General features: G+C 35.3%; 1 protein-coding gene across 8 annotated transcripts in view; it reads left to right on the forward strand.

The window, feature by feature from the left end:
- The window catches only part of SOX5 (SRY-box transcription factor 5), a 993,819-nt gene that overhangs the window by 570,994 nt on the left and 407,340 nt on the right, over window positions 1–15,485 (forward strand). The window contains exon 1 of one of the 8 annotated variants that reach the window (XM_079938023.1): window positions 6,252–7,004. The exons of the other annotated variants lie outside the window; for them this stretch is intronic. The gene's annotated coding sequence lies outside the window, so the exon portion shown is untranslated. Of the gene's footprint in view, window positions 1–6,251; window positions 7,005–15,485 lie in introns of those variants that run through there. 8 annotated transcript variants of the gene reach the window in all.

Consider the following 15,485-nt stretch of genomic DNA (forward strand, 5'->3'; position numbering starts at 1 on the left):
TTTCTGTTTCATTTTCTTGCAAAATGATTCATTCTCTTCCCATAGTATCTTCCTGTAATTCCTGTTCAAAACCTAGTGGTTTAAGAGAACTAAAGCATGGACCTAATTGTTTATAGGAAGATCACAATCTAAGGTGTTGAAAAGAAAAGATAGGCTGATTATGAATTCATCTATCTATGATGATTCTTCTCCCCATAATCCCTTTATCTTTTAATACTAGATCATGTCTAGGTGATTTTTTTACCTTTAATTTGGAATAAGAGTGTAGAGTTTTCTTTGCATCACTAAGATACACAATGTTATTGTCAACAACTGCAGCCAAAGCATGAAATTTTTAAAAAATAGAAAAAAATTTTAGGACTCTTTCCAGGATATGTTTATTAGTATCCCAACTTTTTAGGTTTGTAATCTGTATTACCCTGACTTGTCTATGCTCTGTTTCTGACTCCTAAATAAAAATACTCAACTGACATTATAGCTTAAAGAACACTGGTATCATCTACTCTTTTTTTTTTTTTTTATGTCTGACTGCAGATGGATGGGCAGCCTTGGTGTACAAGGTCTCAGGGTACATCTCCTGGCCTTTCCCCATCCTTTAACCAAAGCAGTATAGTTTTTATATTTTATATTTGGTGATGGTATGCAAGATTTTATTGACTCCTGAATTCATATTTATTGAATGAATATCTAGTAAAATTTGGAGAACCACTGTTATTTTAACTATGCTCCTTTTGTAAATATGGTTCTCCTAAAGCTTCATTTTTTTATCTATAAAATGAAAAAATAATAACTACCTATTACTATCTATTCTGAAGTATATATAATATGGTGTGTTTAAAGTGCTTGAACAGTATTTAGCATTAACTAGTTCTCAATCTATGTTTTTACTCCTCCCCAAATCTCTTGATTGGCAAAATAATTAACAGACTTGGGAAAGGTAAATGATTTAACAGCAATTCTAGTACTCTCTCCAAAATATGAGAATTATTGAAAAGACATTCAATTGATTACTCTACAGTTTTTATTTCCTAGACTTGGGAATATGTGAAAAAAAATTCTACACGGCTTTGCCATCTGTGAATTAATTGTATAGTTTACACGTTTAATTAATTTTTTAAAAAATTTATTTATTTAATTTATTTACTTTTGGCTGCATTGGGTCTTCGTTGCTGTGCGTGGGCTTTCTCCAGTTGTGGCGAGTGGGTCCTACTCTTCATTGTGGTGCACTGACTCCTCATTGTGGTGGCTTCTCTTGCTGTGGAGCACAGGCTCTAGGCACGCGGGCTTCAGTAGTTGTGGCGCACGGGCTTAGTTGCTCTGCAGCATGTGGGATCTTCCCAGACCAGGGCTCGAACCCGTGTCCCCTGCATTGGCAGGTGGAGTCCTAACCACTGCGCCACTAGGGAAGCCCCACGTTTATATTTATTTAAATCTAAATCTCTCCACTGTAGAAGAAGCAGTAGTGGTAATTATGATGGTAATCTCCCTGGATAAATTTGCATTAGTTGTACAAAAATAAGTCAGCTGACACACCTACAAGGATGGCTATAGGAAAAAACAAAACACACAAAAAGAAAAAAATGGAAAATAATAAATGTTGGCAAGGATGTGGAGAAATTGGAACCCTCTTAATGTTGCTGTGGGAATGGTATAGAAAAGAGTTTGGTGGTTCCTCAAAAGCTAAACAGAGTTACCATATGACCCAGCAATTCTGTTCTGTGTTATGTATCCAAAGGAATTGAAAAGGGAGAGTCAAACAGAGACTTGTATATCAGTGTTCATTGTAGCACTATCACAATAGGCACAATGTGGAAACAACCTACATATCCGTTAACAGATGAATGGCTAAGCAAATGTGGTATATTCATATCATAGAATATTGTTACCTAGAGAAGAAATGATATACGCTACAATGTGTATGAGCCTTGAAAACATCATGCTAAGTGAAATAAGCCAGACATAAAGGGATAAATATTGTGTGATTCCACTTACATTAAATATGTATAACAGGCAAATTGATAGAGACAGAAAGTAGATAAGAGGTTACCAGAGGCTGGAGTGGAAGATGGGGAATACAGAGTTTCTGTTTGGGGTGATGAAAACATTTTGGAAATAGATAGTGGTGATGCACAACATTGTGAATGTCATTAATACCACTGAATTGTACACTTAAAATAGTAATTTTTTTACATATGTATTTATCTCCATACTTAAAAAATAATAATGCAATATCCCAGAAACCATTGAATAGTGAACTTTAAATGGGTGAACTGCATGGTGTGTGAATTATATCTCAAAGTTGCTTTTTGCTGAAAGTCTGTGGTTTTTTCTTGGGAAGAAGGGGGTCATTACTTTTCTGTTCATATGATAGGCTGTGGGATAGGCCATACTACTTAATGTCACAGTATTAAATAGAATGCTGCTGTGATTAACTGTTGCCCAGCAAGAATGTGTTAAACCTTAACGGTGCACTCATGCATGCTGATGTGCTATTAGGAAGTGAAAGGTTTCTGGGTTTCTCCAACTTGGTGAATGAGTCACTTAGCTGGGGGAGAGGACTGTCGATAACAGAACTTCCAAGTCCTGCTTGTTAGAAAGTCATTGTGGAGCTTGTCCTCATGCTTGTATCCTTGAGCTCAGGTAAAATATTTGTACTATTTGTTTCCTGTTTGGTAATAAACCAAATGAAAGCTGGAACCATACCCTGCCATCTTTAAAATAATGCCTGACTCTAGTTGGAGTACCGTTTCATACATTTTGAACTTTTTTACCCTGTGAAGCTATCACTTTGTTGGTAAGTGGAGTATCAACAGTTGATGCTCCAATAATGAAAACTAGGCTGAGCTACGTTAGCCTGGAGCTAAAGAAAAATTAGACTGAACAGGTCAAATTTAAATTGAAATAAAGTAGCCATTAGCCAAATAAAAATTTGGATAAACATTATTACAAACGAAGAAAATAGGAGAGGACAGAAGCCTTAGTTCAGGGATGACTTGGTACATCCTGATAATGGAGATAAAACTGCTGTGAATGGAGCTTGGTAGCAATAAAGAGGTGTTGTGTGGGCCATAGTAAGGGTGATGGATTTTATTCTAAGTGAAAATGTGAAGACTGAAGGACTTTAAGCATGGGAAATGATTTTTGTTTGAAGAACGTCAGTCTGAGTATTGTGTTGGGGACAAAATGGACTGGTGGGAATGAGCGTGTGTAGAGACAGACTGAGAGGAAGTTGTAGTACTTTAGCTGGAGATGATATGCTTTGGACTATTGTGGTCACAATGACATTAGAGACAATGAAATGATTCAAGATACATTTAGGACATAGAACTAGAAGGACTTAGAGACAGAACAGATTTGGGAGCCTGAGGGAGAGGAAAGTGTCAAGAATAACTGAATCCTGGGGTTTTGGGCCCAAGCAGTTGGGTGGATGTTGACTCCATTTATCATGATAGAATGGAGTGGACGATAGAGAGGTGGATAGTAGAGAGGTGATAAGTTTACTTTCGGGACATGTTGAGTTTGAGATGCCTATAAGACATCCAGGTGGAGATATAAAATTAGAAGAGGGGCCTGAGATAGAAATATTATTTTGGAGTCTTGACATTTAGATGTTACCAAAATTGAGAGATTAAATGAAATTGTCCAGTGGGAGAGAGAAGAGTGAGAATTGATGCTCAAACCAACCAGCCACAACATTCAAATGTTGACCATAGAAGGAACAACACTCAAAGAAGTCCAAGAAGGGGCAGACAGAGAAGAATGATGAAAAACAGGGGCTCTGCCATAATGGAAATAATGAGAAGACAATGTTGAAGAAAGGAAGGCTTGGCCAAGGTCAGGTAGTATAAGAATTGAAGTTTCCACTAGGTTTAGTAATATGGAGGTCATTGTTAATCTTAGAAATTGTAGTTTTGGTAGTGCTGTGTGTGGGTGAAAGCTATACTGTGTTTCCTTGAGAAGTGAATGTGAGGTTGTTAAATGGTAACAGCAAGAGTAGACACCATTTTGAGGAAGTTTATCTGAAAAGAGTTCAAGAACCGGTACTAGGGAGGCATGTGGAATCCATGTTCTGCCATCTACTATTTGTTCGACTGTTGGAAAATTATTTAATATCTCTGATTTTGTACCCCAATGGGGATGATACTAACAAGGGTGCCTACCTGAAAGCATTGGTTGAAGCGTGTTTATGACAATGCTTTGCTACTTAGTAAGCACTTACTAAATGTAAGCTATGATTATCCTTGACCTGGATATTATAATATCCATGATATTATAGGGATCTCCTCAGCCACAAAACTAAACTTTATAATCTTCAAAAAAATTTTAGATGGAAACACCGAAGCCAGGCCAATCAGAATATAATGACAGTTAGGAAAATTAAGGTCTGTTTATTGTAAGTAATCATTTTAATTTCTTATTATTATACTTGGTTTGAAAGTCTTTCCAGTTTCCCATTCTCTTATAACCAAATATTGTTTTACATGTTTCTTACGATCTTGCCATGATTTATTGCAGAGATAAAATGCAGTGTTTTTGTTATAGACATTGGCTTAAAATTATTTTGAATTTATAAGGATATTTTAAAAATTATTGTTTTTAATCAGAAAAGACATTTATTGGGGGAAGTATTATTCTAGATAACTTATAGACCATACGTTACCTTCCTGTTTCTACTCCATGTTGCATATTGTCTGTGTACTTTTATGAAAGGAAACTGTTTTGGCAGATACTAAATCACTAAATTAAAAAAATAATTTAGACTACCTTGTATATTTACTTTTTATATTTCCTATTTATGTATATTTACCTTTTGAAAATACCAGTTGAGCTTTTCAAATTGGTCTGTTTCAACTGGCTTTTTTTGAGCTGTAATCCATCTATTGTAAACACAGATATTTCTCACATTTCAATTTCAAATGTTCAGTTCATTACTATGGACCCACCTAGTGTCGACTTCTAAAATTCATTTCCTTACTGTGTATGCATGCTCATGCTATACATCATATGAATCGTATAATAAATGAAATGCTTAAATAATCTTAACATTTAAAAGCTCATTTCCAGAATCTTAATGTTTTTGTTTCCTTTCTTATGGTATGCATTGTGTGCAACATAAACAATCTGAAAATAATTGACTGTGGGTTAAACATACAGCTACTAGAAAACAATCTTATTGCTCTTTTCAGCATCATTCACTCAAGAGGAAAATGTAATCACTGGTATGAAGAGTAGTATTATTGAAAGAGATCATTTTACATAGGAATTTGTATGACTTATTTTATGCACTGGAGTTACTTTTCTAAGTTTATAAACAATACCTCATTCACTGAAATAACTGCTAACACTTATATTGCATTTCACAGTGTACAAAGCATTTTTTCATGTATATTGCAATATTAAATATTTAAAACATCTTTGCTAGATAGGTATTGTTATCATCCCCAAGTTACAAGTGAGGCAACTGAGGATCAGAGAGGTATGAGGGCAGAATTGTGACTTGAACCTAGGTTCTCTGAATTCACATAATACATGTTTGTGTTTATTCACTGTATTATATTGCTTCTGAGATTTTTTGGGGGGGTATATAACCCAATCAAGACATTTCTATTATAGATAACTATGTACTCAGTATGCATATTACATAAAATTTTGCCTGGCTATCATGTACATAAATTGTTTAAAAACTGGCCTATTTGCTAGTTACAGTAATAAGATTTCATTAACTTTACTGGGCAGTTCAATATATTCTTCTTCATTGCATCTCTGTAATCTTCTCATCAAATAAAATATTTTGTTTATATCGACTTAACTTTAATGTTTATTTTCAATATATACAATATATTGAAATATAAAACTTATTACTTAGCTTTTTATGACAGTCACTGCACAAAATTTCCTTTCAGTTTCTGCCAAAATAGAAACAAACTTGTTCCTTTCCCTTGTCTTGAAGGAAAAAAATCCAGTACAGGTCGTTTACCCAAGCAAACCTCTTAATGTGTTCACTCGCTGTTTTGGGGGGCGGAAAAGGGGGGGGGGATATTGGGTTTCCTTGTGAATGGGGAGGAAGAAATGTAAGGGAGGAGAGGGAAAAAAAGTGGTGTATTCTCATCCCTTCTTACCCCACACTTAACCCGGAGACTGAATATGCAAAAAGACATTTCTACTGCTTCTTTGAAATCTTGAAGAAATAATGAAATAATCTGCATCAAGTACTAGGCAACACAAAACTTACAAGGCAGAATATTCCTGTGGTCTGATAGTTGGTCTCCAGGTGCTACAAAGCCAACTGTAAGAATGCAAAAACATAGGTTACTTAGGTATGCACGTCTGCCTAATGGTCATGGTTGTTAAACACTCAGAGAATCACAAGGGGATTGCAAGCACCTATGCGGAGGGTCAGTCCACAATTTGTCCAGGAACTTGTCCAGTGCTGGGGTGCTTTACTTCTGGTCTTCGTGCCTGAGGTCCCCACCACCACCTGGCCGCGGTGGCTAGTGTTTTCGAGGCAGGACCTGACAATGGTCCAACGCGCTCTGGCTGCCAGTGCTAAACCCGTAAAACCAAATCGGGTAAATCGTCGGTAAAACCAAAGGACAAATTGATAGGCAGTTAGGTCGTCCGCTCAAACATGGTAGTGCAGGCCACCTGAGACTGATGGGGCACTGCCCATGCCACTGACCACGTGTTCTAGACACTGGATACGGACAAGTTGCACCGGCCCCCACGAGAAGGGCAGTGAGCCAACTGCACTGCCACAGAGACAGTCCTGCCGCGGTAGACGGTATCCGCGCAGGGCACGTTGCTGACGTCATCGCGCACGCCAAGCACGTTCCCTTCGTGCCCTGCCGGCGCAGGGGCTGCCGGGAACCTGCCGCCCTCCGACCCTTGCCTTGGTCCTGGCCTTCGGTACTCCTAGTGGGTGATTCTCCAAGTTTAGTTCTTTGCAAGCGCCGCCTGCCAGCTTTCTGATATCATGGGTCGCTGTCCAAGATTCGTTTATCAAGGTGGGCCAGAACTTACTGGAAACATGTAAATTTGATTTTGTAGATATACTGATGCCCGTATATGTGTATTTATATGACCAAGAATACATTTACATTTAAAATTGTCAAATAAAGCCCTTATTGCCCTATTTGAGTTACATGAAGTGTTTGAAAAACACTAAGGTAAATGGTTGTATTGGGTTAGCTGGTATATTACATATATGTATGTAAGAATGTATTAAGTTTTACGTATATATGTGATAAACATATATCAAGGAGTAATAAAGTATTTAGCGAACACTTAGGTAATTACCCATTGTTTATGCTGGACTTTACACTTTCAAACAATGAACAGTCTTCCGTAGGAGTACATTATGTTAGCTTCCTTTTCAAGGTTGGCCTAGAGGGAGACGTGAACATGTTGTATTCTTCAGGACATCCTATAATGCAACCCCTGTGCTAACAGGACAGCTATGTATCTTTCAAAGAAACATAAAATACTTAGTAACTTAGGTATGTCTTTACTGCCCTAGGATTGGTTGCAGAGTAAATAAAGGGGATATAGTGAAGGAGTGTTTCTGAGGAATACATGTGAATTGTGGGAAATATGATGAAAATCATAGTTGTATAGTATTTGGGGATAGTGAAAAAATAAGATGGAGGGAAAAAGAGCAAACTTGTGATAAAATAACACGGGGTACATGTTATAAAATGTTCATAAGTACCTAGTTTAAATCCTTTTAATATTCTAATATTTATCTCCCTCCCCTAATATATCTTAATTTGCTTCTGCAGACATTTAGAATTGTTTTTGATGGGATGCTTTTCTAACTTTTGTAAGGTTTAGTGGAATTCTCTTCCATCCCAGCTCTGCTGCAGCCTCCACCATACAAACTCACCCTTATTCTCTAATATTTCTATTCTCCCTAAGTTTGGGGGGTTTGGGGGGGTTGTTTTTGAGAAAGAGTTCCAAGTCTAAAAAGTTTGAAGATTACTACTTTATATTTTAATTAATCAGTCATAACTAGTTTATTAGCAGCCTAGTTTTACTTACAGAATGCATATTTAAATATTATACACTTCAAATGCAGAAATTATGAATGGGATAAAATTTGTAGTCTTTCAGCTTTTTGTACTTCACTCATTCATGCATGTGTGCATGCTTGAACTTAGGCTATAGTCTGTTTAATCCCGTTAAACATATCTCTGAAAGCTCTCTAAGGTCAGGCCATTAAATTAACCAGTCTGAGTTTCCCTGATACTGAATTTTGCTTTTCTATGGATATGTCAGATTCAGGAATCAAGGACAGTTCCTTGAATTCTGCATCTGCTTTTGTAATTTCTTAAACTGTAGGTATGTAGACAGAATTGCATATATGTGACAGAAAAGCATGATCATATGTATTTGACAGAAATTATAGAAAAGTAGAAATGAGATAAATTTATTGTTTTGAACTAATAGAATGTGATTTCTCATTTGTGTTTTTCATAACTGAAAAACAGGCAGCAGTTCCTGCTTATGTTCAGGCAGCAGTTCCTGCTTTCTCCTGTGCTTCCTCAGTATCTTAATTGGATAGCTTTCTATTTGTTTAATTGGCTTAAGAATTTGTTTAAATATGTATTAATTTAGGAGGTTATTTGCCCTTTGTTTGCACTTAGATGCATCCATTAGAACGTTCTTTATGTAACAGGGCAGTTTCTTTTTAAAAGAATTCATTTGCTTTCCTTAAGCTAAAAAAGAGTGGGCATCTTCAACATATGTGTTGGTATTTATCGTTCCCCTGCCATGTTTCCAGAATATCAGAATGATAAGGGGAAATCATTAGGTTCTCTCCATTTAATTTAACAGTTTTAGTTGGACGGGATCATTATTGCATTTTCTTTCAGTGAATTGTGCGTTGCTTTTTAGGTGAATCAAACTGTTCAGGTTGCTTATGATGTTCAGCCTTTGGCATAATGTCACTAATGATTTCTACAGGACCTTGAAATAAAGCAACAGGAAAATCTATCAGCAAAGAGATATAAATGGAATATTTTTAGATCAGAAATAAGATTTAAATCTTTGTACTGAAAGAAAAGGACAACAGTGGGCAATTGCATACTTGATCATTTTAAATGCAGTCAAAATGGCAGTGACTGCCTAAGTGCCAAAATAGCGTCTGGACTCCTGGAAAAATGTAATGGTAGTTGTATTTCACAGGGCTTATTACCATTCAGAAATTAATAAAGAAGTCCATTATTTTTTCCTCAAAACTCTAGACATTTAAAATTTTCTACATTTTCTTCTCTCCCTGGTATAGTTTTCCTAGAGTATGCCTTCAGTTGATGCTTTTCTGTTTCTAACGTAATTTTTAATCTGGAGACCCTGTGTTGTTTGTAGAGTCTTTTTTATGGAAGGGAATAAAATAGTTGTGCGTGTGGGCATGTATGTGTGTGGGGTGTGTGTATGTGTGTGTTTGCAGAGAGGTGGAGGAAGGCTATGGAATTTATGGTTTCATTTCATCAGAGATGAACTCTTTTCTTCTGGTATTTCAAGAGCATCTCTCAACAGTTACTGACTAAGTTGCCAGAATCAATGGTTTTTTAAATAGGCCTCTTTTAAAAAAATTGTCATTATGTTTGTCCTTTCTTGAAACTTTATTTTTTCTAGTTTAGTACTTTGCTCACCTTATTAAACAGACTTTCATACTTATGAAATAAAATCTACTTTTACTATGATACTTTTACACACTTCAGTGTAATATTCCCATCTCTAAGTTAGAAACCTTTACTCAGAAGTTCTGCCATTATGTCAAATTCAATGTAGCATCACTTTTCCCACAAAAAATCCCAACTTCCAAACTTCTGTTAATACCACCACAGTTGTCCACGGACTTTGACCTTCCACCCATGTTGTTTCTTACACTTCAATCCTAGCCTAGGGAAGGCTGCTTTGAGGAGGTAATACTTAATCGTGGTGTAAAGGTGATGATGTCCTGGCCTTGGGAAACAGGCTGTGCAATGGCCTGATACCAGGACACACAGACGCAGGGTCCCGCGGTCTCCTGATCTTTTTTTGCAGATAGATAGAGCATGCCGTGGGTATTATAGAACATTGAAATAGTCTGGAAGATACAATAATGAATAAGACAGAGCATCCATCTTTTTAGAGCTTAGAGCTAAGTAGTGGGAACTTATGTTCTACCTGTTATGGGAGTCCCAAGAAGGATAACAGGTAAGGGATCAACATGGGATTCCAATGGAATCTGCAGCTTCAACAGATCTTAAAGGATGAGTAGCAATTAGCCTGATAAAATGGGGTAAGGGAGTGTGGAAGATATTCCAGGAGGAATGCACATTTCACACAAAAGCATTGAAGAAAGAAGCAACAGGCTGTTTGTCAGCAACTTTACCAGCCTGGTACAGCAGGAGCATGAAGTTCATGGCATGTAGGAGAGATTTGGTTGGGTAAGGAGACCATGTCAGAGCATTAAAAGTCAAATATGACATGTTAAGGACTTTTATTTATAATTAGGCTATCATCTCTCAAACTCTTCAAACTATATACAAGCCTCTGTTAAAGAAAAATATTATATATCCCCAAGGACATATTCACTGGGGTCTTTGAATTTCAGTTAAAGAAACATTTATATCCAAAACTAAAATCATGTTCTATGAAAAAGATCATTAAATTGAGGACTTTTATTTATTTGTTTGTTTGTTTGTTTATTTTTGTCTGAGTTGGGTCTTGATTGCTGCGCACTGGCTTTCTTTAGTTGCGGCGAGCAGAGTCTACTCTTCATTGCGGTGCGTGGGCTTCTCATTGCGGTGGCTTCTCTTGTTGCAGAGCACGGGCTCTAGGCACGCGGGCTTCAGTAGTTGTGGCTCATGGGCTCAGTAGTTGTAGCTCATGGGCTCTAGAGCGCAGGCTCGGGAGCTTGTGGCACACTGGCTTAGTTGCTCCGCGGCATGTGGGATCTTCCCGGACCAGGGCTCGAACGTGTGTCCCCTGCATTGGCAGGCTGATTCTTAACCACTGTGCCAGGAGGGAAGACTGAAGATTATTTTAAAAATGAGATTTTTAGTTTTTTTAGCAGGTGAAATGCTTTTGAATAACAAAAATTACATATTAATTATAGGCATCTAAGAATAAGATGTGTGGGGCTTGCTGATACGAATTTGAGAAATCTTGTGTATCGTTGATGAGCAGGCATCGGAGAGTTTTTAGTTTAATTAGATGTGTATTTAATTTAATTTATGTATATTTAACTTTTTTTGAAAACATAATGGATTCACATTCAAAATAAAGAAAAAGTATAAAAAGCTTTAAAAAGCATACAGCAGAAAGGTTTTAATCTCATAACTGTCTTCCATTTGTCCAGTTCTGACTTCCCCCTGTCCCCACAATTATAACCATTTTGTTTCATTTTGTTGTATATCCTTCCAAGGTTTTCTTATATACATATAAGCAAAAAGAAACTTGATGTCTTATTTTCACACATTTTGTAGCACATTGTACTCAGTTCTTAGATATGTACCTTGCTTTTTTTACTTTATATATATATATATATATCAGCAATTATTATATTGAAGATGTTTTTATATCAGTGCAGAGTTACATTCTATTTTCTTTTATTAATAGCTTTATAGTATACCATTGCTTTGTTGTTTCCCTTTGGATTGCTAACAGTTCTGTGCTATTACATGCTGTTCCACAGTGACAAACTTTGAATATGTAACATTCTGCCCATTTGAAAATATATCTAATACATTCCCAGAAGTGGAATTGCATTTGTAATTTTTGTAGGTGTTTCCAAATTGCTGTCCAGAAGGGTTATATTGATATACAGTTCTACTAGTAATATACAAGAACATGTGTTTCTGTAAGTCATAAACGGACTATAAGTGCTAGTAAGCTTTTGCTGTGTTAACAAACAACCGTACTCTGTCCATGGATTACAATTAAAAAAAAATTTTTTTTTTGCATGTGTAACATGAGGTTTCTGTGGGTCAGCTGCGTGTTGGCCTGATTGGACTGAGTTGGGGTCCATTTGACTCCATGTCTCTTGTCATTCTAAGACCCAGGCTGATGGACTAGCCCCTATCTGAGATATGCTGTTTTCATGGTGGAAGGCAGAAACAAGATAAGGTAGCTGAGCCAAATCAGGCATTCACAGAGAAAGCTCCATATTCCATCGGCCAAAGCAAGTAACATGACTAAGGCAAAGTAGTGGAGTAGGAAGTAAAATCCACTGTAGGGAAGTTTAGCAAGGGGGAGGACAAATTATTTATGAATGAATACAGCCTAACAAAATGTTAAATTTTTCATTTTTTGCCAAACTGGTAGGTTAAAAAAAATAGTAATCACATTGTAGTTGTAAATTGCACTTAAATTAAAGGATATTAGCATCTTTCCTTTATTTAAGAACCACTTCTATTTCCTTTCTTTGAATAAGTTATATTATTTGTCTGTTTTACTATTGGATTGTTAACCTTTTTCTCATTGATTTCAAAGAGCTCTTTACATATTATGGAGGCTATCACATTCCTTTGATATGGGTTGCATATATTGTTTTTCCAAAACAGTAAGACTATGCCAAGATTATATTGCAGATTGCTCATGTTCTCTTCTGGTGGATTTATGGTTTTATTCTTTACATCTAAATCTTTATCCATTTGGAATTTATATTCCTGTTTGCCTTGGTCATGAGGTAATTGCTGAGCATTTGTTGAAAGCCACCTATATCATTAACTAGATAGAATATACTGAAATTTTCTTCTGTGTTTGGGTATTTTCTGTACTTTCTTTTCTATTCCTTTGGCTTTTCAATCCATTCAATATACATTGTTTTAATCATTGAGACTCTATATTATATTTTAATATCTGGTTACCTGAGCCCTTATGCTTTTTCAGATTTTTAAAATGATTTTTCTTACTTATTTTTTGAGGCAAACTTTTGAATTAGTTTGTGTAGTGTTTTAAGCATATGCTGGTATTTTAATTTGAACTTATTAAATTTATACTGTCATTTAGAAAAAAATGATATTGATGCTACCTATCCAGGAACATGGTATATCTTTCCATATTATGTTAAAGCTTTCTTCAAATAGGGCTTTATGTGAATGATCTTATTCTTAGATATTTTATCTTTTGTGTTACTAATGCTGATGGGTTTTTTTTTCCCACTATCTTTTGATAACTAAGCTTTGTTCAAATAGGTCTTTATGTGAATGATTTTATTCTTAGATATTTTATCTTTCGTGTTACTAATGCTGATGGGGTCTTTTATCCCTGTTATCTTTTGATAACTGGGGGTGATCATATATATACAAAAGCTATTGATTTCTTTATACTGCTTTTGTTCCCCACTGTAATTCTGAATTCTCATAGTGCTTCTGGGGTTTTCAATTGATTCTCTAATCTATATTTTATTAACTCCAACAAACTAATACTAAAATTATTGAACTTCAGAAAATAGTTAAAGTCACTTGTTACTTAAAATCCCCGCACAATTTTGTTTCACTAAATAATACTTTTATCATTTTATCTTATGTTGTGATAACTTTTGGAAGTAGCTCTCTTGTAGAGTGGAACAGGCACTAGGTTGGTAATTGGAAGAGTTGGGTTCAAACTGGGGTTCTGCCTATTACTAGTTGTGTAATCTGAAGCTAGATAATTTTTGTTCCTGTACTTCACTTACCTTTTCTGTGACGTGGAACTAATATTTGTAACTGATACATTCCAGATTTGTTTTGAAAATTAAATGAATTAACCTGTGTGAAAATCGTAGATTTCTAGTTAGTAAGAACTTGATAATATTTTTATTGGAACAGGATGTCCATATTTTGCCCTAGGTCATAATTCCTTGAAGAAAAAGTGTTTATCTTCGTGTCCTCACCTTTTATGAGAATGCTCTGGCCAGAAAAGATGCTCATAAAAAAATTATGTGTATTGATTCATTTTTTCCCCCTCAGTATGTCTAGTAAAATTCAAGGAACACACTCAATACTAGAACAGTGCTTATTAAGTTGACTTGCTCTTTAAGATTAAGAATAATGGTCCACCTATAAAGCCTGAATGAATCTGAAGTTTGGTCCTCAAACCAGGAAGGGCATGCATTTTTATTTTTTTAAGATGTGCATATATGATGCTGGCATATCTTACAAATGCTTATAGTCTTTTAGTCTGTGCTTTGACTTTAAGAAAGACTTAAAAATAAATGTTTCAGATTACAGACCCATGATTTGTTAAGAGTTAATTAACATTTAAGTGTTTTTAAATACTAACATACCATTTGATACCTAAAGTGTTCTTCAACTTTAGGGAAATTTACAAATATCAATTTATCTTTTTTTCCATTTATGAAAGTATACATTATAAACAATAAAATTTTAATATATATAGATGGTTTACAATACAAGTGTAAATTAAACATTCTGTACATACTTACTGAGTAATTGAATGAATACAGTCTTTTGATAATGTCTGGGTTTTTTTTTTGCATTTTAATCCTGTGCATAGTCTGACTGAATTATTTTCTAAATTATGGCAGTAAGTCATTTTTGTTAACAATAGCATGAAAAATAAAGAAGCTGTGTATTTGGCAGGAGTTCTACACAGTGTCCACAAAATTCATTTTAAAAACTAGTTTTTCTTGAATGTAATTTGCCTGTCAGGATTTCTCACATTTCAGCTTTTTAGTTTGTCCTTGAGTTTCTCATTTGATGTCTTGAAATTTCAGATAAAGGCAGAATCCCTTGTATTTATTTCTCCCTACAGTGCCAGTCACTGCCATCACACACATATGATGTGTTCAATATAGTAATAAACTGCTATTAATTCTATCATTGAATTAGATAATGCCAATAAATGTGATTGTACTTATCAGAAAAAATGAAATCTGTGACTTGAAAATTCAAGCACAAAATTTTCAGGATCGTAAATAGGTGAATTTAGTCATAAAATTAGTTCTTTTGAAAATGTGGTCATTTTTTGTGACCAGTTAAGTTCTCCTGGTCATTTTAATTTAATTGAATTTAGCCAAACTAACTTTAATTAATAAAAGATACTTTTCTTCACAATCTTATATTGATGTGTGAATGTAGAGTTATCGCATTCTTTAAAGGGTCAAAATAAAGTACAAGGGCTGTTCTTAAAACAATTTTAAAAGGGTATATAACTGGAACAAAACTGAGAAGGGTAAGAAGTTTTACTTTGCAGATTATAAATTGATTTATCAAAGAATAGATTAAAGAATAGGAACTTGAGAGTCGAGAGGGACCTTAAAAATCATCTTCCCTGAGATGTTAAAGTTGTAGACAAGACCACACCACTAGTAAGGAAGGAATAGAGGCCTAGAGCTCAGGCCTCCTTTCAGCTTAGCTACGATTCTTTCCTCTGTGGTGTTCTAGACATAAACAGACTGGACATTGTTAATAGATAATATTTTAATTTACCATGAAGAAGATTTGTCATTTACTTAGTATGCAATCAAAGAAGAATATAGAGAATAGACAAGTGAA

This window comes from Stenella coeruleoalba (genome assembly GCF_951394435.1).
Source record: "Stenella coeruleoalba genome assembly, chromosome: 11".
Classification (NCBI taxonomy): Eukaryota; Metazoa; Chordata; class Mammalia; order Artiodactyla; family Delphinidae; genus Stenella; species Stenella coeruleoalba.